The sequence below is a fragment of the Acomys minous genome (genome assembly GCF_964271855.1).
Source record: "Acomys minous genome assembly, chromosome: 2".
Classification (NCBI taxonomy): Eukaryota; Metazoa; Chordata; class Mammalia; order Rodentia; family Muridae; genus Acomys; species Acomys minous.
Genome location: NC_140484.1, coordinates 34,501,111 through 34,528,356, shown reverse-complemented (window position 1 = coordinate 34,528,356; position 27,246 = coordinate 34,501,111). Strand labels below are relative to the sequence as shown.

At 47.2% G+C, this 27,246-nt stretch overlaps 1 protein-coding gene across 5 annotated transcripts in view; it reads left to right on the top strand.

Annotated features, from left to right (window-relative positions):
* The first annotated feature begins 1,583 nt into the window (after positions 1-1,583).
* Positions 1,584-27,246, top strand: part of KANK1 (KN motif and ankyrin repeat domains 1) — a 197,664-nt gene continuing 172,001 nt past the window's right edge. For 3 of the 5 annotated variants that reach the window (XM_084771721.1, XM_084771722.1, XM_084771718.1), the window contains exon 1: positions 1,680-1,822. The gene's annotated coding sequence lies outside the window, so the exon portion shown is untranslated. The other 2 variants (XM_084771719.1, XM_084771720.1) reach the window with 2 other exon arrangements.

Genomic DNA, 27,246 nt, shown 5'->3' with positions numbered 1-27,246 from the left:
ACATAAAGTTGTGTAAGTGTGTAGAGGTTTCTCACCTTATTTACCAAGGCAGCCGGTCTTGAACCTAGAGTTCACTGACTGAGCAGTCTAGCTAGCCCGCTGAGAACACTTAAAAAACATAGAAAATCCCACGGTTCCTGTTCTCTGCCTCTAAGCACGGTTCACAGTAATTATCCTTTACAGAGCAAGGCGGCACTAGGGTATGAGTGACGTGGGAGACCATGAGCTGAATCCAGGGACCCTGTTAACCGATGTAGAAACTGAGATCCCCAGGAGGAAACGATTTGCTGTCACCTAGAAGCAGCAAATTGCTAAGAAAACGTTTTCCCGAGCTGTCTTTGGTGCATTCTGACAGTCTGGTCTGGGAGTTGTGGGGGAGGAGGGGAGGGGGTCAGGGGGTTGGCGTAGCAGTTTGAGGTATTCAAGGTATTCCTTGTTTCAGCAGGAAGCTTTGATTTGTGGCTTCTCTCCAGGTCCCCGCCCCCCCCCCCATGACTAATCTCAGACTTCTCTCGAAGCAGTTACAGACAGATGGTGAGGTATGGGTAAGATCCACTTGGTGCAGTGGTGCCAAGGCAACCAGAGCCTGCAAAACCGGCACTATGTTTGTTTTGGTAATTCCCGTTTTCCATGTAGGCCAGCCTGGCCTGGAACTTGCTACACAGCAAAGGACGACCCCCTGATCCTCCTCTGCCCCAGACTTGTATCACCCCAGGCGAGTGTTTTGTTTTTGTTTTTAAATTACTCTGCCTTCCAGTCCCTAGCCAGTTTCTTGAAAGAGGACTCAAGGCGGGGCGTGGTGTGGTGGCACATGCCTTTAATTCCAACAGAGGCCGAGGTAGGTGGATCTCTGTGAGTTCGAGGCCAGCCTGGTCAAAAAGTGAGTCCAGGACAGCCAAGGCTACACAGAGAAACCCTGTCTCAAAAACAAACAAACAAACAAACAAAGAAAAGAAAAGAAAGAGGACTCAAGCCTCAGTCCCCAACTCATCTCTTGTGGACCTACTGCCCTTGCTCCAGCTAAAGCTTTTAGGGACAAGTGACTTCTTTCTTGGACCCCACACTCTGTAGCCAGGCCAAGTCATCTAGGACGCCAGACTCCTCACTCTGCGAGGTGCGAGAGGGAAGACTTCTAGGACCCTGCGGCGTCCTGATTGGCTGGAAGTTTCCAGACGCTCAAGAGCGGACTTGCAAGCTCAGGTCTCCTACTCCATCCAGGTTACCAAACCAACTTCTTAACGGCACCGCACACAGGTGCTTTTGGGGTGCTAACCTGCACCTGGCGCGCCCAGCTCTCTGGTCGATAACTTGCACGAACTAAGTACCCTCGAGGGCGAATGGGAGGGTCATGCAGGCTGGTAAGAACCAGAGGTTCGGAGTTGCGCCTCGCGGCGCGCAGGCGCACTGAGCTCTCCACGGAGGGCTCCGGGGTACAAAGAGCGTGCGGTGCTCTGGTCAGCTTCCCGATCAGAGCCGGGGCCGGTGTGTGTCCCTTCACTCGGCAGCTCCCGGCAGCCGCAGTGTACTCAGGACCGGCCCGACAGGATTCTGCTCCGCGCTTGTCTTGCAACTCGCATTTGATTCTGGCGCTGCCTGAGGCCCCGCCCAGCGCCTCCCAGTCCCGCCCCACCAGCCGCCCGCCCTGCGCCAGCTCCAGATTCGCCGCGCTGGAGGTGAGTAGTTCTGCGCTCCTGTCCCCTGCAGGGATGATCTAGGGCGTCTGGGCTCCGATCCTGCCTCAAGCCAAACCGGTGCCCAGTCTCGCACTCTTGGCGCGTGCCTGGGCGCACGGCGACACTAGCCCAGGGATTGCCCGAGGAAGGTAGGTGGTGTTGCCTCGGCTAGCAGTCGCCTGGGATCACCGCTGGCGCTGGGAGGGGGCGGCGCCTACTGACCCGGAGTGGGGCGCGCTGGCCCTTTGGTACCCCTTGGCCCTTTCAGAGCCGAGGTGTAGTGCTGTGAGCTTTCCCGAGCCGTCTCGGAGTAAGATCGGTGTACAGTCTGTCTGGAGGGAGCGGCGATTAGTACTCCTTTATCCTGGTCCTGGAGTGGCAGGTGGCCCTAGCTGGTGCTGTAGGATCTGGGCGTGGGGGAGGGGTGGGGCGCGGCCTTTAGGGACGGCCCTAAGCTCAGGGACTGGTGTAGGTTCCCGAGGACCTGCGTTGTCAGGTCCATCTGGGCCGGTGGCTGCGTCCCGAGGCACAAAACACTTGGTCGTGCAGGCACGTGGGGGAACCTTGCGCTCCTGAGTCGCGGAGCTAGTGAGTCTCTTCCCCTCACTGTGTCCCTTTGCAACTTTCAAAGGCAACTTTTCGCGGGCAGTCGGGCAGGAGCTGATTGCGCGCAGCTGACTTGGCGCAGGCCGTGTCGCTAGCGTTGACAGTGTTCTGTGGCGTCCCCCAGCGCTTGCTTTCCGCACGTCCTTCTTGAGGGTCGGTGTATCTTATTAATGTATCAATCAAATCAGACAGAGAGCCCGAGACTAATCAGGAATGTTGAACTCACAGATTAATGACCTTGGTCGTCACCTGGGCTAGTTAGGAATCAAAGTCTCGTTGCTTGTTTATAGTTAATGGTGAGTTTGTTCGAGGTGATTTTTATATATTGTTAATCTTGTTTCTCTTTGCATTGCTCTCCAAATAGGTTGTTGGGCCCTTCCACCTTTAATCTATTTAAACGTATTTATTTTAAAAAGTTGAGATGTAATAAACATCCTCAGTATACCTTTTAAAAATTCATGAGTCATTGGCTTTTAATATAATCATAAAATTATGCCATCATCAACGCTAACCAGAAGGTTTTCATTGCTTCCCATCTCCCCACAAAAACTTTAATCCAACCCCTAGACGGTCTGCCATGTCTGCTGCTTCTCTCGTTGTAAGGAGTCCGAGGTGGCGCGGGGGGGGGGGGGGGAGGGGAAAGATAGTGGGAAGACACGTGATCAAGCTTTGCCTGTTTTACTGTTAAATTTTGGTATACGTGCTGAGCAGGGCGGCTATATATGTGGCAGTTGCTTGGGGGAGATTAGAAAGGTCGAGGGTGGAGGAGTGTCTGCTTGTGCCGGCGGAAGGGGAATTCATTTAGCTCCCGGCGGCGTCCAGGGGTCCCTTGGTAATCTTTCTGAGCCCCAGGGTTGCTTTCTCCCCAGGTCGAGACTGAGTTGCTATGGAAAAGTGAGTCCTGGCTGGGGTTTGGGCATTGGGATGGTGGCGATGGCGGAGGGACTTCAGAAATCAGAGAGCATGCCTGTTCACTTAGGAGAGAGATTAAAGAGGTGGCGGGTGGGGGGCTTTAAATTTAAAAGCAATGATTGGTTGTTTTTTTTATACTAGGGTTCCAACTCAAGGCCTCAAGCATGCTAAGTATTTTACCACTGGGCTCCACTCCCAGCGCCTAAAAGTACTTTTAAAATGCTGCCCAAACCCGGCTGGGAAGAAACTGCTTGTATTGACATTAACAAAAACTAAGTTGGTAATCTTGTGAGCACTGGAGCTCTTGAGGCATTTTCTTCAGGGACGTTGAGGGGAAGGGGTCTAGGTGGGAGAAAGTAAAGGTTTGGGGAGGCAGTTCCTCTTACGGGCTGTGTGGTATTCCACCCGAAGCCTGGACCACACTTTATCCGTTTTAGGATTGTAACAGTTTATAGTTTTTGTCAGTGGCAATTGGGACTTTGAGCCTGTGTATATGCATACATGTGTTCATGTGTATTGGGAATAGGAGTAAAGTTAGGAGTTCTGAGCTAGTGTTGGATTAGATGATACTGTCAAATAGATTTCCAAAGTAGGGCTTTTGTTTGTTTGTTTGTTTGTTTTTTTATTTTTTAAAAGCTTTATTATACTTGGCCTTAAATGACAATAGGAGATTTACATTGGTGCCATCTGTTTATATGAAGTCACAATTCTAATACTTTTGTAGTGTTTCTTAAACATATCTTAATAGTTTTGAAATAGTTATTAAAATACCATGAAGTGTGTGTGTGTGTGTGTGTGTGTGTGTGGTGTGTTGACATAGGATCTCATGTAGCCCAGGCTGGCCTCAAACTCACTGTTTAGGAGAGGGTAGTTTTAAACGTCCAAGTGCTGAGATTGCAGAGCTGTGTCACCAACTTCAGCTGAGGTGGGGGGGGGGATGACTCTGGATGTGCTTTCATGTGACAATAACCATCTGGTCCTTGGGAATGTTTACCAATCATCTCATCCTTGGGAATGCTTACTCATTCTTTGGAATGGAATGCCTTGCTGCAGAAAGCATCTTTGCGTGTAGTTTTTCTCTCGTACCTGGTTGTTTAGTAGGTGGGGCTTTTCCTTTGTGTGTCTCCCGAGTCCTTGTTGTTACAGTGCTCCCTGCAAAGCCGAGGAACCTCTGAACCTAGTGTGGAATTCAGTGGAGACATCTTTAAGTTGGTAATATAGTACAGCGAGAGGGTCTCTTGAGGGTTGAAATGCTATTTCTGAAGACAATGGCGAGGTCGACCCTGGTGGCTTCCTTCTGAACAGAGTAAATGGCAGTTTCACTGAGCAGTCACGTTCAGTGTTTCTTTGTGTGATACTTTGTGGCAAAGTCTCTGAGCCAGCGGCTTTAGGAGATAAAAAGAAGGATCTTATTATAAAGTGAGGTTTTGTTGTTTTTGTTTGCCTTGTCCAGAAGAAGTATGTAAAAATGAAAAGCTGGGCACAATTCCAGCTCAGGACGGAGGGTTATTTTATCTGTTTGGTGTCTGAATTCGGAGTCTGGTTCTTCTATAGATGTTAGGAGCGGTTTCTGAGAGCTGTCAGTCTTGGGTCGGTCTTCAGGGGATCTCTGGGGAAAGGAGAAGCCACACGGTGGCAGGGCCAGCACTGTTGGCTTCCAGGACAACAGAAGTGGTGCACGTGGCGTTCTTTGCTGTTCTTTGGGAAGATGGTAAAGAATGGAGCCAACAGAAAAGCAGGGCAACATGGGTTTATATGATGAGAGCCGTTTGATACCTGTACACCAGCCCAGTGAGGCGCCTTTTGAAGACTTGGGCAGGCAGGGGTGGGGTCAGGGGGCTGGGATCCTTGTATGGCTGCTTTGTAGCTGGAGCTTGCAACTTCTTTCCCCTCAGAATTCAGTGGAAATTTACCTAATGGGAAAGCCAAAGTTAAGGTGATGTCCCTTAACTTTGGTAAATAATAATTATACTTCGTTCTGTGACATGCAGGGTCCTGGTAGAGGGGAGGTTCCTTGCAAGCGGGGAGGAACAAAAGTGCAGAGCCGGAATCGGAGGCAGGGGTTAAACTTGCCTCAGTGGGCCCCAGTGACTCATCCTCAGAGGTAGTCTGAATTGGAGGCCAGGTAGCAGGGATCTGGGTGACAGGCAGGGGGACTGTACCTTGAGAACCAGAGACTCCAGGTAGGCTGAGCCATAGAAGTTAGATGCCAGCAATGCTGGGCATGTGATGGCTTTTGAATGGCAGATTGAGATGCCCCCTTTGTCTATGGACTTGTGGCCGTGAATGCCAGCCTGCACATGTTAAGTACTGCTGTTCTGAGCCCAGATCCCCTGACTGGAATGTAGGATCAGTTGCTTGCTCTAGGAACTTTGGTGAGTTACTCTATGTATGTCTCACTCTTCCTGCTGTGAAATGGCATTAATAGGCCGAATGTGTGGCATAGGTCTGTAGTCACAGAGACAGGGGATATTGGACTGGTCGTGAGTTCAAGGCCAGCCTGGGAGAGATACCCGTCTCCAAGTACAAAATAAGCCAATCGCTTTCCTCAAGTTTGTTGCGAAGGTTACAGGAGCTAAGCTTCCTGGTGATTGAGGCAGCCACTGGGGGCCTGCTCAGCAACACTAAAGCCTAGCCGAAGAGTTGCTGCTCCATCTGGTCTGAGCTGTTTCTAAATTCTGAACTGTAAGATTTCTAACATTTTCGCAGTGCAATTCGGGCAGACAACAAAGAAAGTGTTTAAATGAAAACGAAGACCCATCATCACTTCTCTCTGATTCCAGCTCAGCTGTGGTCTCTTTTTAAGGGTGATAACATCTATTTCTGTTTTTAGGTGGTTATTAATTAGAAAAACAAAAACCAAACCAACCTACTGCAAATGGTGGGTGGCTTAAAAATAGTTGGCCAGTATTACAGATTCTGTGGGTCAGCGATGTGCACAGGACCCAGTGATCCTGCTGGGGAGGCCACACTGCCTGACACCCAGCTGCATGGAGAGGCTGGGCTCACAGGTGACTTCATTTGTCTCCTCCGTGGCTTAGCTTCCTGGAAGGGTGGTCGAAGGTTGTGTGTGTGTGTGTGTGTGTGTGTGTGTGTGAGAGAGAGAGAGAGAGAGAGAGAGAGAGAGAGAGAGAGAGAGAGAGAGAGAAAATTTAAAGTAAGAAATTGGCTCACCAATTCTGGAGACTGCTAGCATAGGGGAGGCAGGCAGCAGGCTGGGCATGATATAGATGAAAACTGAAGAGCCCTCCCGTCCCCATCATGGATGGTAATTTGATTTTCCTAGAGTCAGCTTACTCTTCTCCAGGAGCAGCCTTTGAGTTCTCACTGAAAACCAACCCCACAGTGGACACCCCCGCAAAGCGGGTGCAAACTCCCTTTACAGCCCACTCCCAATAAAGTTAGGTGATGTCCCTTCGGACAACTGCACAGACTTGGCGGGGGGGGGGGGGGGGGGGGGAGTGTCATAGCATTTGTCACCTTTTAAAACTATTTATCTTCTGTATTTGATGTCACAGAGTTGTGCCCCCGCTTTCCCCCTTTCCTCCCCACCACACACACACACACACCAGCAAGCAATGGAACTGACGTTACTGACCTGCTGTATTCTCTCTCCTACGACTTTTATTAGGTGTATACTTGAGTTCCTCTAGTGGTCCTTACACTTTCAGTTAAAGCATTCCACTGTTTGCGTCTCCCTGGAGATGTGGGGAGCCCAGGTTTGTTGACTGTGCATTGCATGTTTAGGATGGATAAGAACAATGGGATTGGCTTGGGTGAAGCTTCTGTGAGTGCCCCCCCCAACCCCCCCCCCCCCCCCCCCGCAGGCACTGGAGGTGTGATTTGTCTTTGTCCTGGTCAGGTAGGGTCCTGAGCATAGCCAGCACTCGGCACCACTTGAGGAGTTTGATTTCACCCCTTAGGCTTTTAAACTTAGACCTGTTTGCCTTTTCTGCCTTGCACTTTGCATTTAAATGATCGATGCAGGAAGTATGAAGTAAGAAGAACCCTCTCTGGGGACAGGTACAGGGTGTGCTACTAGTAAGCGTCCTCCTGCTAATTTCATTACAGAAGCAATCAGTTAATTGGAAACAATTAGAGTATCGTGTCAGGAGCCCCGGAACTCAGAAGAAGGTGGCTTTAAAAAAAAAAAAAAGTAATTTAGTTAATGGAATTGGGCAGTGGAGCTTTCTCTAAGTCTCAGAAGACACACTAATCCCCGTTTGTATTAGCTGAGCCCCGAGGAGCACAGAACTGCTGCTCTTGTTGGTTTGCAGTTAACTGTTACACATTGCAGATAAAAACCACTTTCTGGGCTTCTTAAAAATATAACTGTTGGCTTGATTTGAGACAAGAATATAAACTTGTATTTGTTGGTAGTTGCGCCACAGTTTTGGTCTCTTGGCAGTGGTCCTGCTGTCTCTGTCTCCGTCTCTGTGTGTGTCTCTGTGCCATCCCTCCCCCATCTTGTAACAGGGTCTCCCTGTGTAGTCTAGACTGACAGTGAAATGGAGATCCTCTTGCCTCAGGTCACCATGCCTGGCTTTGGTTTTTTAAGGAAAAACAACATCAAACCGAGAGAGAGAGAGAGAGAGAGAGAGAGAGAGAGAGAGAGAGAGAGAGAGAGAGAGAGAGAGAGAGAAATGTACGCAGCACTCAGGTCCAAAAGCATTTTCCTCCTTTTTTTTCCTTCCAGCTTCCTCTTCTTCCGTAGCTTAGCTTTCATCTCAATGGAGCCAGCCTTCCCTGTAAAGGTAGCAGCAGGGGCAGCCTTGGGGCAGCAGCCTAGGGGCAGCCTTGGGGGCTGGGGTAGCCTCTCCCTTATCATGTGTTCTATCAAACTCCCTCTTTTTTTCCTCCCCAAGAAACCATAGATCAAGCCAGCCCTCTTCATATGGTCACCCTATACACTCACTACTCTTATTTCTGATATTTAGATTAATTTTGCCCGTTTTGAAATTCATATACATAGTATCACAGGGTGTGACCTTCCATGCCTGGTTTTTCTTGATCTGCGTTGTTTCTAAGATTTATTATCACTCTTGAATAGGGTTGTGGGTTGTTCATGCTTGTTGCTATCTAGGGTTCTATATTTCGATTTTTTTTTCTCTGTGTCGCTTGGCTGTCCTGGGCTCACTTTGTAGACCAGACTGACCTCGAACTCACAGCGATCCACCTGCCTCTGCCTCCCGAGTGCTGGGATTAAAGGCATGTGCCACCACTGCCTGGCTGGGGCTCTGTAGTTTGAATAGCCTACTCTTTATCATTTTATTGTGGATGGCACTGGGGGGGGGGGGAGTGTTTGCCCTTTGTGTTCTAATATAAACAGTGCTGTTGTGATGGCTGATCTTGGTTGTTTACGTGACACACCCGGGAAGCGGGACTCTCGGCTTAGGAATTGTCTCCATCGGATTGGTCTGTAGGCACACGTCTGTGGGTATTTTCTTGATTGATAATTGATAGAGGAGGGCCCAGCCCACTGAGACAGCAGGTGGTCCTCGCTTGCAAAAGAAAGGTAGATGAGCAAGTCAGAGGAGTGAGCCAGTAACTAGCATCATGGCTTCGACTTTAATCCCTGCCTTCAGGTTGCTCTGACTTTCTTTTTTTTTTTTTTTTGGTTTTTTTTTTTTTTTGGTTTTTTTCGAGACAGGGTCTCTCTGTGTAGCCTTGGCTGGCCTGGACTTGCTTTGTAGATCAGGCTGGCCTCGAACTCACAGTGATCCGTCTGCCTCTGCCTCCCTAGTGCTGGGATTTAAAGGCGTGCGCCACCACGCCCGGCTTGCTCTAACTTTCTTCAGTGGTTGTCTGTTAACCTGGAATTGTAAGAGGAAGCAAACTCTGTCCATTCCAGTGTTTTATCACAGCAATAGAAAGGAAATTAGGACACCCGACGTGAGCAATTTTGTACCATTTGTTGTCTTTGCCATGAGCATCTATTTTGGATATATGTCTAAGAGTAGAGTGGCTGAGCCTGGAATTGTGCTGGGGGTAGCAGTTAGGATTCTGCTTCAGTCTGTCTGCCTGCCTATGATGTCATTGCCTACCTGCCATGGGGGTGTGGCCTTGCCCAGGGCCATATAAAACGACCTCTCTCTACTTCCTCTTACTCCTCTCTCTCTCTCTCTCTCTCTCTCTCTCTCTCTCTCTCTCTCTCTCCCCTCTCCCCTCTCTTCCTCTGTCTCTGTCTCTCTCTGGGGCACCTCTCCTCCCTTTCCTTCTCCCCCCCATGCTCATTTAATAAACTTCATATAATATCTGTCACCTTGTATCTATCATTATCTTATTTTTATATATAAAAGTAGGTACTGCCAAAGTGACTTTAGTCACCCCACTTTTCTTGCCAAGGTTTGCAGTTTGTGGCTTGATTTTAGCCAACTGTAAATGCAGGCTATTGAATTTTCCAGACGACTGATGAAGAGAAGCAACCCCAAAAGGTTCACATTCTTTGTATTTTTTAGCATAATAAAATAGAAACCAAAGCAGTTAGTGAGTTCATCTAGAGCTGGGTGTGGCAAAGTTGCCTATGAAGCCAGGATCTTGAGTTCTGGGCCCCTGAAAACCAACCAGCCAACCACCAGGAGACTTATTATATATATCTGCTTCTCCATACTATATAAATCACATTTTTTCATTTTTTCAAGGGATTTATATTTAATCAAAATGGAAAGAATAGAAATGCATTAGATAAACCCAGCTAATCCTAAGAATTTCATATTCAGTGTGTTGTTATATATATGTTTAAAAGTTGGCACGCTAATGCTATTTCAACTTTTATATATTGTGCTAAATTAGCTCATTGATTTCTGCCTTCTGAGGTGACATTTTTTACAGGGACAGTGTCTGAGTCATGCTGCAGAATGGGTCAGGAGGAGAGGGGAAATGGGTCAGGAGGGGGGAGGGGAAGAGCAGAGATCCTCACAGAGGGCAGGGCCTGGCCACCCAGGGTCAGGTGATATTGTGAAGAATCCCAGGCATGGAGGGAAGTTTTTGATGCTCCTTGGAAAAGAGGAGCACATTGTTTTAGGAATGTAACCTGTGGGGTAGACTGCTTGGGCTGTGCTTACTTCCTGATGGCTGTTTTGAGTTGTTTCCTTCGGTTACAAGGCTCCTGTTTTGTCTTCTCAGCTGATTCTTTTTAAGGACTTAGCCTCTTTAAGCATGCCTCGCTTGGCTAGCACCCAATTGATGCTGGTCCGCTTGTGTGTTGCCTTGGCCCTTGGATATAAATATGAGCCAGGAATGGGTCGCTGTGATCTGGAATATCTGTGACACACTTGTGAGGACTGCCCCTGCTGCTTGGTGAACTCGACTCTTGGACTATGTAAGAGGGAATCTGGGCTTCAGCCTGGGATGCAGAGGCAGAGCCTAAATTCGGGAGTGGGAGTAGTTTTCTAAATCCCTATCCGGGAAGTGTGTTGTCAGGATACGGGTGAAGGAAACATTAGCCCTAGCAGGCTGTCTGGGAATATCGGGAGATGTTTAGATAACCCACTGGGGATGGCACCTTCATGCATTGTTTTTGCTAGTTCCCCTGTGAGGCCGTGTGAACTGGGCTGTGTCTTTCGGGAGGCAGTGGAGGGTGGTTATGGCTCCTAAGTTGGGTCTCAGAATTGCTGGTGGTGCTGGGAACGACACAAACATAGGGAAGTACAGGGCAGAGCCCCTAGCTCGTGGCTGTGCAGGGAGGGAGAAGCGAGGATGGCCTTAACAGAGTTACAGAAATATTTGCTAAGACACTCTGAGCTGTAGCAGAAGTGCCAGCAAGTTTGACCTACCAGTCACCACTGTGGTGCCTTAGGCACTGGGTGGTACCTGTCCCTTGGCTGAGGAACCCTTGGTTTCAGTCAGCTGGCCCTTACATTTAAGGGTTAAAGTTGTCCTAGCGAAGTTTGAACCCAGGTGTGTGTGTCTGAGCCTGGTTTTTTTGTTCTCTCACTCCTGTCCCCTCACCCATTTTCAGTTTGGAGCATGAGGGAGCAATGTACCTTGTTCCTCCAATTCAGAAGGTCTGGATCAGGTTTTTTGAAATTAGGTTTCTTGTAGCCATCCGAAAGAAAGAAACTTCCTGTGTATGTGCTCCAGGACACAGGAAAAGCAACTGAAGGCCTTTGTGGCCCCAACTCCCACCCCTAAGCTCATTTTACCTGTTGGAGGATTCAAGAGTCTCTCTGAGACACAAAGTGTCTGTCTGAGGGAGGGAAAACTGTGCCAGCAGTTCACCTCTCAAGGTAAAAATGTGGACAGTTAGAAAACAAAAACAGTTGTTTTTTTTTTTAAATCCCACCTTTAATCCCAGCACTCGGGAGGCAGAGGCAAGCAGATCTCTGAGTTTGAGGCCAGCCTGGTCTACAGAGTGATTCCAGGACAGCCAGGGCCACACACAGAGAAACCCTGTCTCAAAAAACTAAACAAACAAAAACCAAAAAAAATCCCAGAAAATTAAAACACCGAAATTAACAAACAAAAACACTGAAAAATGGGAGGGCCTGGTGTTACATGCTTTTGTTTGCTTTTTAAAAGATTTTTCAAGACAGCCCTGACTATCTTGGAACTCTCTTTGTAGACCAGGCTAGCCTTGAACTCACAGAGATCCACCTGCCCCTGCCTCCCCAGTGCTGGGAATAAGGCGTTGTGCTACCACTCGAGTGGTTTTGTTTTTTCCAGACAGTTTCTCTGAGTAGCCCTGACTGACCTGGAACACCCTCTGTAGACCAGGCTGGCCTTCAATTTTAGAGATCCACCTGCCTCTGCCTCAGAGTACTGAGATTAAAGCTGCACACCTCTAAATCATGTTAGGTACTTGCTTTTTAATCCCAGCACTCAGGAGGAACACTTTGATATGTTTGTGTAAAGTCAAGGGCAGTCTGATCTACAAAGCAAGTCCATGCAATCCAGAGCTACACATCGAGACACTGTCTACCCCCACCCCCAAAAGGGCAGTAGGACCTTAAGGACGCCAACAACCCTGGCCCTGATGATGGCGTAAAGTACTTTCTGGGGGAAAAATTGTCATACCTGTTCTGCACTTAGTAGCAGAAGGAGGTCATAAAATTCTTTTTGTTTTGTTTGTTTTTTGAGACAAGAGTTCTTCTGTGTAGCCTTGGCTGTCCTAGACTCACATTGTAGACCAGGCTGGCCTCAAACTCACAGGGATCTGCCTGCCTCTGACTTCCAAGTAAATTCTGGGATTAAAGGCATGAGCCACCACCTGGCTGGAAAATATTTTCTTAATTAGTGGAAAGGCTCAGCCCATTGTGGGTGTGGTCGTCCCTAGGTTGGTTGCCTTGGGTTCTATAAAAAAGCAGGCTGAGCAAGCCATGGTAAGCAAGCCAGTCAGCAGCTCTCCTCCATGGCCTCTGCAGCAGCTCCTGCCTCCAGGTTCCTGTCTCCAGGTTCCTGCCCTGTTTGAGTTCCTGTCCTGACTTCCTTCAGTGATGTGCAAGTGCTGCTTAATAAAACCTTTTGCTCCATCACTATCAAGTTCTTTTTAATTGGTGTTTGAAATCTGGTTCAAAAGGCCGGGCATGTGGTGCAGCCTTAAATCCCAGGACTCTGGAGGCAGAGGCAGACAATCTCTGTGAGTTCGAGGCCAGCCTGGTCTACAAAGAGAGTTCCAGGACAACAGCCCGGGAGGGATATTACACAGAGGAACCCTATTTTGAAAACAAACAAACAAACAAACAAACTCACCTGGCTCAAATCTTCAGGCCTTGGTCAGATTTTCAGGCAGCCACTAAGAGTAAAAAGCCAAGCCAGACCAGGGACTTACACAGATTTCTGCTTCCCATAAAGTTGGCACAGTGACATTTCCTGGTTTTTCCAGGAGCCTGGGTCTGTCAGTTAAGTTTATAACCTTGATTCTCATTTTATCCCCACCAGTTAGACATTAATTACACACTTGTGCAAGGACGGGCCTTGTTTTCTTTGAAGTCACTATTGTTTTTAATCGAGGTCTTCTAAAGGTCAGCCAAACTAGTAGCTCTGTTCTTGTCCCCTTGCTCTCCAAAGCAGTTGCGCAGAGGGAAAAAGGTAGAAGTTGTTTTCCATTTGTTTAGTCATTGCTTAGCTGACCGGTCTCTATACCTGATGTACACTCCTTCAGGCCACTGTAGGTGGTTAATTCCTTCCTGGTCGTTGAGTTGGTTTCAAGAATGAAGTAGTTGTGTCATGTGCCTTAAATGGTGCCTTAAACAGACGTCATGACATTGAGAGCTCTGCTGCAGGGGACTTTTTTTTTCCTTTGTGTCCAGACTGAACCATGAGATGTGGTCTAATGGTAGAGAGTAAGGAAGCAAATGACTCTTCGTGCCTGTTGGTGGGTCTAGTGGATGGAAGGTAGCCACTGGGACAAGCTTCCCACCAGGAGGGGGTGGGAGTGTAATTAATTCTTGCCATCTGGGAATATAGTACATCACGTAAAAAAAAAAAACGGAAGGGATATAATCTTCCAGTAGAGCAGCAAATAATTGCAAACAGTGTAATCTCCCATAATAGGAAGCTATATTTAATTCAGAAAGGTTTAACGACCTCTATGCCAATGCCGAAACTGTTTTTAGAATTGATTAAAGTGCATTCTGAGTTTCATTTGGAAGAGGTTAGGCCTCTGAAATCTGCCTCGATTCGGAAAACAAGGTCTACCCTTTAGACTGGACCGATTAATCTTTCATGAGCTGGAGAGCTGGGCCCACAGCTTGGTAACTTTCCATTCATTGTTATTAGGAGTCCAGATCTGCATTTTAACCTAGAGACAAGTCAAGTGTTCCTTAGGGTTGGAACTGTATGTAACTCAGTGTCATACAGATTTAGCATATGCAAGTCCCTACATTCACTCATCAGCCCCCCACCCCCCGCCGCCACCCCCACTCCACCCCACCCCCATTTCCCCCTCCCCCCTCCCCAGAAGAAGACCCAACCAACCATAATCATGTTTGTATTCTCTTGGCTTTCGTGTCTGGATTCTTCACGTGCTTCATCTTAGAGTCCAGTGATCTTGTTTAATTGCCTATACTGATAGGATTTTCCCACCAGCTAGCTGGAGACGGAGAGTGCTAGCAAGAGAAGGCTGGACATAGAGGTTAGGGTGATGGACCAGTGGGCAAACGCTTTCTCCTCTGGCCTGAGGACCTACATTTGATCCTCAACACCCCCACAAAAGCTGGGTGTGGCACCGAGTGACTGTAATCTTAGCACCGGGGAGGTCGAGATGGGAGCATCTCTGGGGTTTGCTGGCTATAAAGTCTGGCCAAGTGTGTGGGCTTCACATTCTGCAAGGCACCCTGCCCCGGCAAAAAACAAAAGTAAAAGCAAAGTGGAGAGTGATTGGCGAAGACACCCAGCACTGACCTCTGGTCTCTACATGCATGCGCATTCACAGGCATGTACATGCAGCATCATAGGCAAGTGCATGCTCACACATGACCGTGTACACGTACATGCAAACACACTCACTTAATGATGAAAATAGCATTTTAAAGGACCTAATAAATGTGCCATGACATTTTTCTTTTTAAAAAAATAAGGTTGCTAACAGAACCTCTATCCCCGGTGGTTGCTTGACTTGAGCCATGGTCACTACAATTTTGGTCACTTGTTGATAGCCAGCCCTTGGACTGTGTCTCCTTCTGTGCTGTTTGCAGACGGAGTTCCAGGGATGGCAAAACAAAACAAAAACACAAAACAACAAACAAACAAAAAATCAGAGTACCACCAGAGAAAGAGGATTTGGTTTTGAAGGGTGCTACTTCCGCAGAATTATTCCAGGATTCATGTGCCAGGGTGGTGACTGCTCATACCGGGAGGACACTGTGGCAGATCCACGTACAGGGAGAAGCTGTGGAAGAGAACTGCGTCCTAAAGCACTTCGCTGTTGGTAACTTGTCTCTAGCAAATTCAGAATATGCACAAGTGCTTTCCAGGCTTTCATCTTGCTGCCATGGCTGAGCACTTAGTGGGCAAGCTTGTAGGTTAGGAAAGGGAAACGTGGTCTGAGCATCAAGGAAGCTTGGAGCTTTGTGTCCCAGGCATGGCAAGACCAGAAAGAAGGTCTCCACTGTGCTGCCAGCTACACATAGGCTTGTTTGCATCTTCACCATCAGGCCTGTTCGTCCCTCAGCTGAGGAGGGTGCCCTTCCATCCCATCTGCTGTTTGTGCTCTCGCTGCAGCTCTCTAGGATTTGTATTTTACTTACTCCCCTCCAAGTCTGGCTGGATTTCAGAGTTAAGTTTATGATGATGAAAAAAAAAAAAAAAAGAAAAAAATGCGTTTGCTGAAAGAGTCTTTATAGGGCCTTTCTACCTTTCCATTTTAGAAGTGAGAAATGATGCTCAGTATGGTGGTACATGCATGTAATTGTTGCACTCTGGAGACAGAGGTGAGGTGAGGGGTAGGGTATGGCAAGTTCAGGTCTAGTCTATTAAACATAGCAAGTTCAAAGTAGCCAGGACTATACTGTGGGACTCTAATCTCAAAAAACAAACAAACAAACAAACAAAACAAACAAACAAACAAAAAACAAAGACAAGTGAACAGGAGGTTTAATGGCCTCTGTATGAAATCTTCATTTCAGCTACTCTTAGTGGGTGTGTGCTCAGGGCACCTGGGATACCTATCCCTAAGTACCTGGGGTACTTAGCCTCGGAGCAAACCTTTAGATGAAAGAACAAGGGAGTTCCCAGTGTGCTTTAAGATCTGCCCCCAGGCCTGGGACTAGAAATGGACCAGAGCTGGCAGAAGGTACATAGCGGAATGGTGAGGTTAGGGAGAACATTGACATACAGTTGCATACAGAATGAGGCTCGGAAATTGAATGACCCCCCCATCAAATATTGCCATCTCTGTGTGTTTGTGGGGTAGTTATTGAGAACTCTTGGGGCGGGGCAAGTTGCCATTCCTGTCATTCCCTCATCCAGATGTTTGTCTATGGGGAGGCCATCTACTTAAGAAGGAGCCTAGGATCAACTCTTTAATTTCACGAGACTCTGGAGTTCTGACTGACAAAGTGGTTGAGCCTGTCACTGGTGCCCAGGATGCTGAACTCTGGGCGCTTCCCGGACAGCTGACCTGCCCCAACTGAGTGAAAACTTGTTTTCTGTGAACTAATAATCATTGTGGAGTTCTAAAGGATCTTGCGTGTTGGCTCCAGGAGTGCTGAGTAGTGTACTAGCCTTCCCTCTGCTTTGTGACTTAGCATGGTGAGGCTTCTGCTTGCATTGTAGTTAGGAAAGGTCACGGGAAGTCTTCACAAGTTGCTGTCCCTCTTCTCTGTCCCAGAAGCCCCCTTTTTGCAGAGAGATGAAGAAAATGCTATTAGGAAATGTGGGGACCCCCCTTGGGAAAATAAGTGATTTATTAAATGATATAAAACCTGTAAATCAAGCTGGTTCCGTGGCACACACCTGTAATCCCAGCACTCAAAGAGGCAGGTGGATCTCTGTGAGTTCGAGGCCAGCCTGGTCTATTAAGCCAGTCCAGGACAGCCAAGATTACAATAGAGAAACTGAGTAGGGAGACAGGGACCAAAATAACTGTAAACTAGTCCAATATAGTCCCATTGTTCTGAATTTTGTGTATTTTCTGTTTTAATTAAGATGTATGAAGTTTCAGGACCAGAGAAATTGCTCAACATTTAAGAGTACTTGTTACTCTTACACAAGACCTGGGTTTGATTCCCAGCACATGGTGGTTCACAACCATCTGTAACTTCGGTTTTTAGGAGATCTGATATGCACTTCTGACCTTGGAAGGCACCAAACACACACATGTGATGCACATACTACATATATACATGCAGGCAAAACATCTGCCAGGCATGGTGGCGCACGCCTTTAATCCCAGCATTCAGGAGGCAGAGGCAGGTGGATCTCTATGAGTTTGAGGCCAGCCTGGTCTACAAGGGGAATCAGGACAGCCAAGGCTACACGGAGAAACCCTGTCTCAAAAAGTCAAACCAAACCAAACAAAAACAAAAAAACACAAAATGCTCATACATAAGATAAAATTAACAAATTGAATAAATAAAAAAGATGGACGAAGCTTCATCTAGCTTTGAATGCTGCCTCAGGTGTTTTGGAACAAGGTTACACACAAGGATGAATAGTGTACTAACTCTTGTCAGTTAAGATTTTATGAAGGGGCTGGAGAGATGGCTCGGTGGTTAAGAATACTGGCTGCTCTTTCAGAGGTCCTGAGTTCAATTCCCAGCAACCACATGTTGGCTCACAGCCATCTATAATGTGATCTAGTGCCCTCTTCTGGCCTGCAAGTGTACATTCAGATAGAGCACTCATATATAAAATAAATAAATCTTTTTTAAAAAAAGATTCTCTGTTCCAGTGTCCCGTAGTCTCCTTGTTTTCATCAGGTTCAGAGAATCCTGGGACTCCAGTCCTAGTAGTCAGCCTCAGAGCAAACCCTTACCCAAATGAAAAAGCAATTCCCAGAATGCTTCAGGGACTAGGGACCTCAAGTGGGCTTGACCTAACTGAAGGCAAACACCAGAGTGGACTGTGCTACAGGTCAGATCTAGAAGGGAATTTTGAGTTGGTAATGTTCTGATAAGTTGCTTTGATGTCTAACCCATCTCCGCCTCCAAACTCTGAATTGTGTCTCTCTGGGCTAGCAGGTGTGCCCTGCATCGGCTGCTCCGGCTGCTCCAGCTTACACTTCACTGCCCTTCTGTACCCTCAGAGCTTTTGGGAGCCAAGCCTGAGTTGGCCAAAGCTAAACACCAGCTCTAATAGATTGTTGCCCCTCCCGGTGCCTTCTCTGAGCTTTACGTGCCATCCTGCCTTTGTGTCTAGTGTCTGATGAATGAGCAGACAGGATCCTATTAGAAGTCGGGAGTCCTGGTCCTCCTGCTCCCGGCCCGGCCCCTCCTTTGCTTTTTTAACCTGGCTTTGCTATAGACTGCAGACCCCCCTGATGGCCTTGCCTTGGTCCTGGGCTTGAAGTAGTACTGATTTTTCCAGTCATTTTCACCGCCATTCCTGCCTCCCTCTCTAGCTCCCTCCATGTCTCTCTCCGATTATCTCTTTGCATCCTCATTTGGGTGCCTGGTGACTGCCTCAAGCTCAACTTGGCCAAAATGTAATTCCTGATTTTACCCTAAGCTGCCTCTTCCCACCCTAAACTTATTCTGGACAAAAGCTAGAGGCTCTGCGATCATCTTTAGTTACCTGTTCTGCATTTCAGGTTTAATCCATCCCCAGGATTGGTTGTCCTTCCCAGAATACACAAAGCTGCCTCCCCTCTCTGCTCACAGGCCCCATCTGTTTGCCCCTGTATCACTGCAGTCCGTTGTGGTCCATTCCTGGCAGGAGTCTTTTATAAACAAGTTAGGTAGTGGAGCCATCCAGGCTGGATGCATGCCGGTAATTCCAACACTTTTGAAGAGGAGGCCAGAGCAGGACCTCACTTTCAAGGTAAACTTGGGCTACCTAGTCAGACCCTGGCTGGTTAGAAAGAAAAGGAAAAGCCCAGGATGTGAAACTTTCCTGGTTAGGGTTCCTATTGCTGCAGTGAAATACCATGACCACAAGCAAGTTGGGGAGGAAAGGGCTTATTCGGCTTACACTTCCACATTGCTGTTCACCATCAAAGGAAGTCAGGACAGGAATTCAAACAGGGCAGGAACCTGGAGGCAGGAGCTGATGCAGAGGCCATGGAAGGAGGCTGCTTACTGCCTTGTACCTCATGGTTTGCTCAGCCTGCTTATAGATCCAGCACTATCAGTCCAGGGATGGGACTGGGCCCTCCCACAACAATCACTAATTAAACAAAAAAACAAAACAAAACAAAAAACCCTCCAGCTGGAGACATTTTCTCAGTGAAGGTTCCCTCCTCTCAGATGACTTTAGCTTGTGTCAAGTTTATATAAAACTAGTCAGCACAGTACATCTCAAACTCTGGTTTTGCTTTCTGTTTCCAAAGTGGCCTCCATCACTTTTGACCTGGCTCCTTGACACATTCACCTGCTCTCCTGTCCCCTCCTCCCTTGCTCTACGTCAGTCTTGCCTGTCTGTTTCCTGAAGCCCTCTGTAAGAGGTATTTATTGTCTTGCTAGAAGCATACTCAACTGGAGGTCCTTGCCCAAAGCTACTGTCTCAGTATCTGACGACCCCAAGTGGTAAGCCGTCTTCTCACAGTCTTTTAGCCATTCAGTCTTTTCTTTTTCTCTCAGATCAACCAATAGCTCATTATCTAATGTATGATTGCTTTTTATTCTGTTTACCCTGGTAGAACGTGGGCCTCTGTACCACAACGACCGCCATCTATTAGCGTCTAATGTACATGAGGCTGCAGAAGCAGAGCAGAGCATCATAGAAGTCACTCAGAAAGGTTTCTGTTGGATGACTTACTCATGCAGAGAGAGTCACTGTGCTCACCAGTTCACTGTTAGGGCAGGAATTCCCCGGTGAATATGGGTGTGCATACATGTGGACACACACACACACACACACAGTTAGGAACATTGCGTGGTCCATGATCTTTCCCCCTCTGCTTCAGCTACTGAGATGTCTGAGCCCACCCCCTCCCCACCCCCCATCCCCCGGCAAGTTTCTCTTGTGTAGCCTTGGCTATCCTGGACTCACAGGATGAGGCTGTCCTCGAACTCACAGAGATCTGCCTGCCTCTGCTTCCCAAGTGCTAGGATTAAAGGCGTGCGCCACCACTGCCCAGTGTCTGAGACCCTTGATGGTGATTCGCTGCTGTAAGTTAGTGAAATGAGATGGCCCTGCCTCTCCTTTCCCTTCCCAGCCCTTACTTGATTCAAAGTTCTCTTGTCCCCTCCTTTGCTTACTTGTGACAATAGCTCAACCTTAGGTAATGCATTTATCTTTATTTTATGTGTATGAGTGTTTTGCCTGCCTGCATGTATATGGACCACGTGTATGCTTGGTGCCCTCAGAGGCCAGAAAAGGGCATTGCATTTCCTGAAACTGGAGTTACGGATGGTTTTCTGCTGCCACGTTGGTGCTGGGAACTGAACCCTGGTTTTTCATCATGAGCTCTTAACTGCTCAGCCATCTTTCCAGCTCCTAAGTTAGACATTTGTTGTTAGAACAATCAAATGTTAAGAAAGGTCTGGTGTATAGGAGTTCAAATCTAATCGCCAAAGAGAAGGTGTATTAGACACCGATGTTGCCTCTGCTTAGCTGGTTTTCTTTCAGCTTTCCCTCAAGTCCTGGGCCCTTTCTGGGTTGGTCAGAGTTCTGAACCAGCACTAGGAGTGTGCTGCCTCTCTGTCTCCTTCCCTTGGGTTGAATTATGCTCAGATAGGCATTCACATATTTTGAACTGCTATGGTCTCCTCCTTTGGTTAGTTGGCTCCTCAATGCTTGCTTCTTAAACCTAAGCCCTTAATTTCAGATAGAGCATCTTTTGAAGTATTTCTTGCCACAGTTCAGTAAAGGCAGTTGTTAGCTAAAACTTGAAAGGGTTACCTTCTATGTGTGGTGTGCATCCTTGGCACGGAAGAACGGGCTTTTCACATGTGGGTAGTGTGGGAGGTACCCAAAGCTGTAGAGTAAACATCTTCCTGGAACCTGCTTTCTCTTGAAGTCTTTGGAGGGATCCCTTTGAATTTGGGCAATCCTTGCAAGTTCTTATGCGTGGATGCACACAAAAACTGGTAGTATTTCACGTTCCTGAGTTGGCCACATTGGGGCTAATAACTCTAGTGCACTGTACTTCCTTCTACTTAACCAGGCGGTGGATGTTAGGAACTCTGAATGACAGGGAACCACAAGGGTGGAGTTAGTGTCCCCAAAGTCCTGGTGACTGCATTTCTCTTAGAACTGGAGCTGGGGATTTCGTGGAGCAAAGTATACACCACGGCGGATTTTATCGTGGTATACACCATGGCAGATTTTATTCAAAGGATTAGTGCTTTTTTTTTTTATTAATTGTGCTCCGTTATAGTCATTGGGCTCTTACAAATTTTGTTTTCTGTTTAAGATGCTTTTAATTATATTCTGTGTCCAAACCCACACCTATCCATTTCTCACGAATGAAGTTTGGAAAAAAAAAAAACAAAGTATTGAGGATTCTGGTTTATTTTATGATCTTAGTCATTTCAAAATGATACAAAGTATGGTGTTAATGAAAAGCGCTGAGCTCTTCGAGGAGTGTGGCTCTCCTGGCGTTGTCTCCAGGTACTTGTGCCAGTGAATGAGACTGCAAGGTGATGGTTGTGTCCTGACCCACAAGTAGGAGCTGCTAGACAGCACCAGCAGCCGCGACCCAGAAACCCTCAGCTACTCTCAGCTGCTACTTGAAAGGCAGCTGTTATTACTGGGACAGCACAGATAAAGCCATTTGTTGGTTCTTATTTGTTGGGAAAAGTGAAAATAAAAAACCCTGGACTACCAGATTTGTGCAGGATTTTAGCAATGGGTTATTCATCTATGCGCGCATTGTTTGTTTAATTTTTTGAGGCCTGATGTTACTGTAACCCAGGCTGGCCATGGATTCTTCATTATTTTTGCATACTTAATTTATTTATTCATTCATTCACCTCTTTGTTTGTTTGTTTGTTTATTGAGGCATGATTTCACTGTAACCCAGACCGGCTATGGATTATTTGTGTATGCTTGCGTATTTCATTTACTTATTTATTTAGGCATGATGTCACCATAACCCGGGCTGGCCTCAGACTTGCTATGTAGCTGAGAGTGACCTAGAACTTCTGATCTTCCTGCTTTAAGTCCCCAGGAGCTACAGTTGTCATTGTGTACCACCACGCCCAGTGTATGCGATGCTGAAGGTGGAACTCAGGCTTCGTGTAGCCTAGGCAAGCGCTCTACCAACTGATTTACATCCCCAGCTCATGTTTATATACGAGGCAAGTTCTACAAGGGCTTGATTTAAAAACAGTAGCAGTCTCTTCCACCTGTGTCACTCCCAATATTTTTTTTTTTCTCCTTTGAGGAACTGCTTTCAAATCTCTTGTCTTTTCTTCTCTTGTCATGAAACCACAGGAAATGCTGTTGCTTTGCTGGCTTAGACTCATGAAGATGGTAGTATTTTTTTTCCCATGTGTGTTTGTGTGGCATCAGTGTGTGTGTGTGTGTGTGTGTGTGTGTGTGTGTGTGTGCGCGCACGTGTGTGTGTGCACGCACACGTGTGTGTGCCAGAGGTCAGTACTAGGTGTCTTCCTTGAGTGCTGTCTACTTATTGTGAGTGTTTTGCATGCATTTATGTGTGTCGCCTGTAAGCCTGGTGACCTTGAAGGTTAGAAGAGGGTGTCAGATACCCTGGATTGGGGTCATGATTGGATGTGAATCATCGTGTGGGTGCTGGGAATTGAACCTAGGTCCTCTGTAAGAATAACAAGTGCTCTTATCCCCAAGCCATCTCTTCAGCCTCTACTTTAGTTTTTGAGACAGGGCCTCTCTGATTGACAAAGCTAGCTGTTCTGCAGGTTCCAGAGCTTTTCTTGCCTCTCCACTGCTGGGCGACAGCTGTACCACCATGTCTGGAGTTTTAACGTGGGTGCTAGGTCCAAACCCAGCTCTGCATGCTTGAGTGGCAAGCACTTTACTGACTGTGCTGTCTCCCCAGGCCCCAAATGGTAGTTCCTTGATAAAATGTTCTTGGCTGTCTTTTTTTTTTTTTTTTTTTTTTTTAAGAGCTTTGGATAGTATTTATTCATCTTATACTGTGGAAGAAGGTGAAGATAAATATTTTAACTTTTCAGGGTAGTGGAGGAGGAATGGCTTAGTGAGTAAGAGCACTACCTACACAAGCGTGAGGACCTGGGTTCAAATCCCAGAACCTACCTAAGAAGCCAGATATGGCTGAATGTAGCATTGGGGAATGGAAACCAGAGGATCCTGAGGGCCAGTTGGCCAGCCAGATTGGCTGAATGGTGAGACCCTGTCTCAGGGCTTGTAAGGTGAAGAGCACTAGAAGGAAGATGCCCTGCATCCTGCTCTGGCAGCCCCTGTGCTCACTGGCACACACACTGGTTTCCCTCAGAACCATGAGCATGGACACCCTCAAGGCCTGCTTTTTTATGGGTGGGGACAAAGAAAGTTGATTTTCTTTCTATTCTCTTGGTGAATACTTTAAAGCTCATCATCCCAAGAATTGTGAATGACCCTTTTTATTCATTTTTCTGGGAATACAGTAGCCTTTTAAATTTGGAAACTGAAATTACTTTAGTTTCTGGAACATTTATTCTCTCACACCATCCCCACCCCCATCCCTAACACACACACTTTATTCTCTTTATCAAATTTCTAGTTTCAAATAGTAGTTCCTTAAGAGCAGTCCTCTGCATTTGTTACCCTTTGCCTCCCATCCCACCCAATTTTTGTTTGTTTGTTTTGGTTTTTCGAGACAGGGTTTCTCTGTGTAGCCTTGGCTGTCCTGAACTTGCTCTGTAGACCAGGCTGGCCTCGAACTCACAGAGATCCTCTTACCTCTGCCTCCCAAGTGCTGGGATTAAAGGCATACGCCACCATACTCGGCTATTTGTCTTGGTTTTTAAAATCTCCCCCCCCTTTTTTTTTTTTTTGGTCTTTTGTTTTGTTTTGTTTTGTTTTGTTTTTGTTTTTGCTTTTCTGTGAATTGTCTCAGCTTTACTTGATTGTTTTGTTGCATTCAAGAAAAAAATTTCAAATGGCTAATACATGGCTCAGAGATAAGATCTAATGAAGAGGCTCCCATGCTTCATCCTGGAGACCCTGCTTATTTGACCATTTTGGGCACAGTGGCACAGTAGTTTTTAAATGAACACCCCATATTCTGTTTAATCTGCTTCCCGTTAATCTGGCCTTATTCCATGATGCGGAAGGAGACAGTTTTGCATATGTAATTATTTTGATCACATGGTGAAGGCTGGGTTGTCAGGTGACAAGATACTCAGAGAGGTTGCTCCACAGCTTTCCGCTGAGGCTGGCTTAGCCCCAACCAATGAGGTGCAGACGCTGCTATTTCTCTGGAAGCTTAAAAATTTTTTTATATGAAAAATAGTATCTCAAGTGGTTTTAATATCACCCCCCCCACACACACACACACCCCAGGGATCTCTCTGTGTAGCCCTGGCTGTCCTGAACTCAACTTTGTAGTCTAGTCTGGCTTCTTCAAAGTCACAGGGATCTGCCTGCCTCTGTCTCCCAGAGTGCTGGGATTAAAGGCGTGTGCCACCACACCCTGCTTAACCACCAGTTTTATATGGGCATTTAAACTGGAATCATGCACCATTTAAAGGAAACGAATCAGAGCGTATGTAACTTGGAAGTCTGCTGACCTTGGCTGACTTTCCTCCCTCTCTTTCTCCCTCCCACCCTCTGTATATAGCACAGGTAAGATATACTTAAGTATTCACCTTTGGGATCAAGGTTGGCTTAAATATCAGAACATCTGGCTTTAGAGGAATGAGTACAAAAAGAAACAAAAAGAAAAGAAAAGAAAAGAAAAATCTTTAGATAAAGGGACGAGTTGGGGCAACTCTGTCATTTGAGATGAACTCAGGTGATGAACAGGGTCACTGATGACCTGGGAAACAGAAGCCTCAGATTTAGCTTCATTTATATGAGATGGAAGCGGGACTGGTGTGAGCCAGAGCCTTCATCCTTTTCTTCTTTTTTTCTTCCCGGCTCTCCCCTCCCCCCCAGCCTCTTTTCTTTCCTAGACAGGGTTTCTGTGTGTCCCTGACTCACTTTGTAGACCAGGCTGGCCTCAAACTCACAAGAGATCCGCCTGGCTCTGCCTCTCCTACTGCTGGCATTAAAGGCCTGTGCCACTGCGCCCAGGCCCATTTTTAAGCATTTTTAACTGTAGTGCCACAGTGTTTGGCATAGTCATATTATTACATCAGTATCCTTGCCCAGCGCTCCTCGTCTTCCTAAACAAGCTGCATGTCACTGAACTCTCACCCGCCTTGCCTTCTCCCCATAGACACTGATAGCCATTCTGCTTCCCTGTGGTCATTTTATTTGGATACAGAATTATTAAAAGTCCTCACCAAGCTGCTTGGCTCAGGCACCCAGTTCCACCGAAGCCAGCCCTGGTTTTTTGAGCATCTGGTGAGGGGGCGAACTTTACGTTGTGGAACGTCGCCAGATTTCTGAAGTGTGGATCAAAGGTGTTCTTAGACTAGCATCTTAGTCACCTTGTCTTTCTTACTTTCTTGGCCGCGGAGCCACACTGGCCCCTGAGTTATGATAAAGCATGTGTACACAGCTGCAGGAGAGAGCAGGAGGACGGGGGCTTGTAGAAGACAATAGGGCATCAGCCACCATGTCTTTGCTGGTCAGAACAGTTCTGGAGCTGGATTCTGTCCTACGTGTAGGGATGGTCCTCTTTGAAGAGGGAGGGAGGCCTTCGGAATATTTGCATTGCTTTGAAGTCAGCACCGTGGAGATACTGTGACTTTCTGCCAGTCAGAAACAGGGCTGGCTGTGAGAAGGTTTCTTATGTAGGAACAAAGGTTGCTAAGAGGAGGGGGAAAAAAAAAGAGGGGTTGTAATGACTGTTTACTTTGCCAGGAGAATTTGTTGAACCCCAAGGGCAGTTTAGAGGAGTCATGGCTGAACTTCCCTTCTGCTGAGAGTGTGTCACAGGAGTTAATCCTGGGCTAGGCACGCGAGTTTGGCTCAGGCTTTTTAGAGCTGCTGGCTTGTAGCTTGAGGCTAACTTGTTTAAACTTCAGTTTCCTCACCTGAAGAGTAGACGTAGAAATTGCCACTTTTTGTAAGGTCGGGTAATGCATGCACAGCCACTGAAGGCCGTAGTACAGTCTAAGTACTTCTGTGTGGGGTGCCTTACACCCCTGGGCAGGAAAGATGAAATGGAAAAGTATATATAGTATGTAGTATATATCTATCATTGCAGTGTACATATGATATATAGGTATATACATAGAGATATGTGTGTGTGTGTGTGTGTGTGTGTGTGTGTGTGTGTGTGTGTTGTCGTTCAGGTGTCCAGATTGTCCCTCTTGAAGGTGTCCATTGATGAGAAGTGAAGGACTCTAGAGGCAGAATGAATAAGAAAGCTATGAGGGCCGGGCGTGGTGGCGCACGCCTTTAATCCTAGCACTCGGGAGGCAGAGACAGGCGGAGCTCTGTGAGTTCGAGGCCAGCCTGGGCTACAAAGCAAGTCCAGGACAGTGAGAGCTACACAGAGAAACCCTGTCTCGGGGAAAAAAAAAAACCTAAGAAAAAAAAAGGAAAAAGAAAAAAAGAAAAAAAGCTATGAGAAAGTCGGGCTTTGAACTGTTCCTACATGTTCCTGTTTTCCTTTGAGCTCTAGGCTGGAATTTGCTTTCTGTACTAGCTTCATTATATAATTGTGAGTCAAGCCTCCCCCTTCCCATGTTTACACGAAGCCAAACAAAAACAGTTCAGTTTGGGAGGACCTGGAAGCTGGCCAGCCGACACGCCCAGATTCCACAGTGGGGTGAGATAAGAACAAGTCGCCCAGCACCTTTCCTCCCCTCTCAGCGGTGCTCTTCTGCCCGCGCCCCCCCCAGCAGAGATTTGCAGCACTGGGGTCAGGGACAGCGCTGGGCAGGGATGAGGGCCAGTTCCCCTTGTCTCCTGTGCTGGAGTTTTGCTGTGCATCTTGCTTCCCTTAGGAAGGGCGTTGAGCAAGAACTACATCGTGGGAGTGTGAAGAATAAGCCCTCAGACCAGCCTGACTTGGGGAAATTCAGAAAATGTGACGCAGAAATGTAGCTTCTTGCAGCTTCTGTGACCCCAACAATGGGACTGTTAGGAGGACTTCTGAGGACTGTTCTGTCTTGAAAGCCATATTGTGCTCAGTGAGTACACGCGCCACGATCACGGGAGGGTCCTGGACTCGTAGCTGGGGAGCTGTCGGCTAAGCGATGGACAGGAAGGTAGAAGGTTGGGCAGGGGGCGTCTTCTCAGCAGGAACTTGACCTAGAGAGAATGAATGGAGGAGGTGAGGCCGCGCTAGAGGAGACTGCGCAGATAGATGTGCCGGATTTTATCACTCTCTACTTGGCTTTTTATTTTTAATAAGACTTACATTTTGTTTATTTATTTGGATGTGGGTGTTCACCCACACAAGCATGCTTTGCAA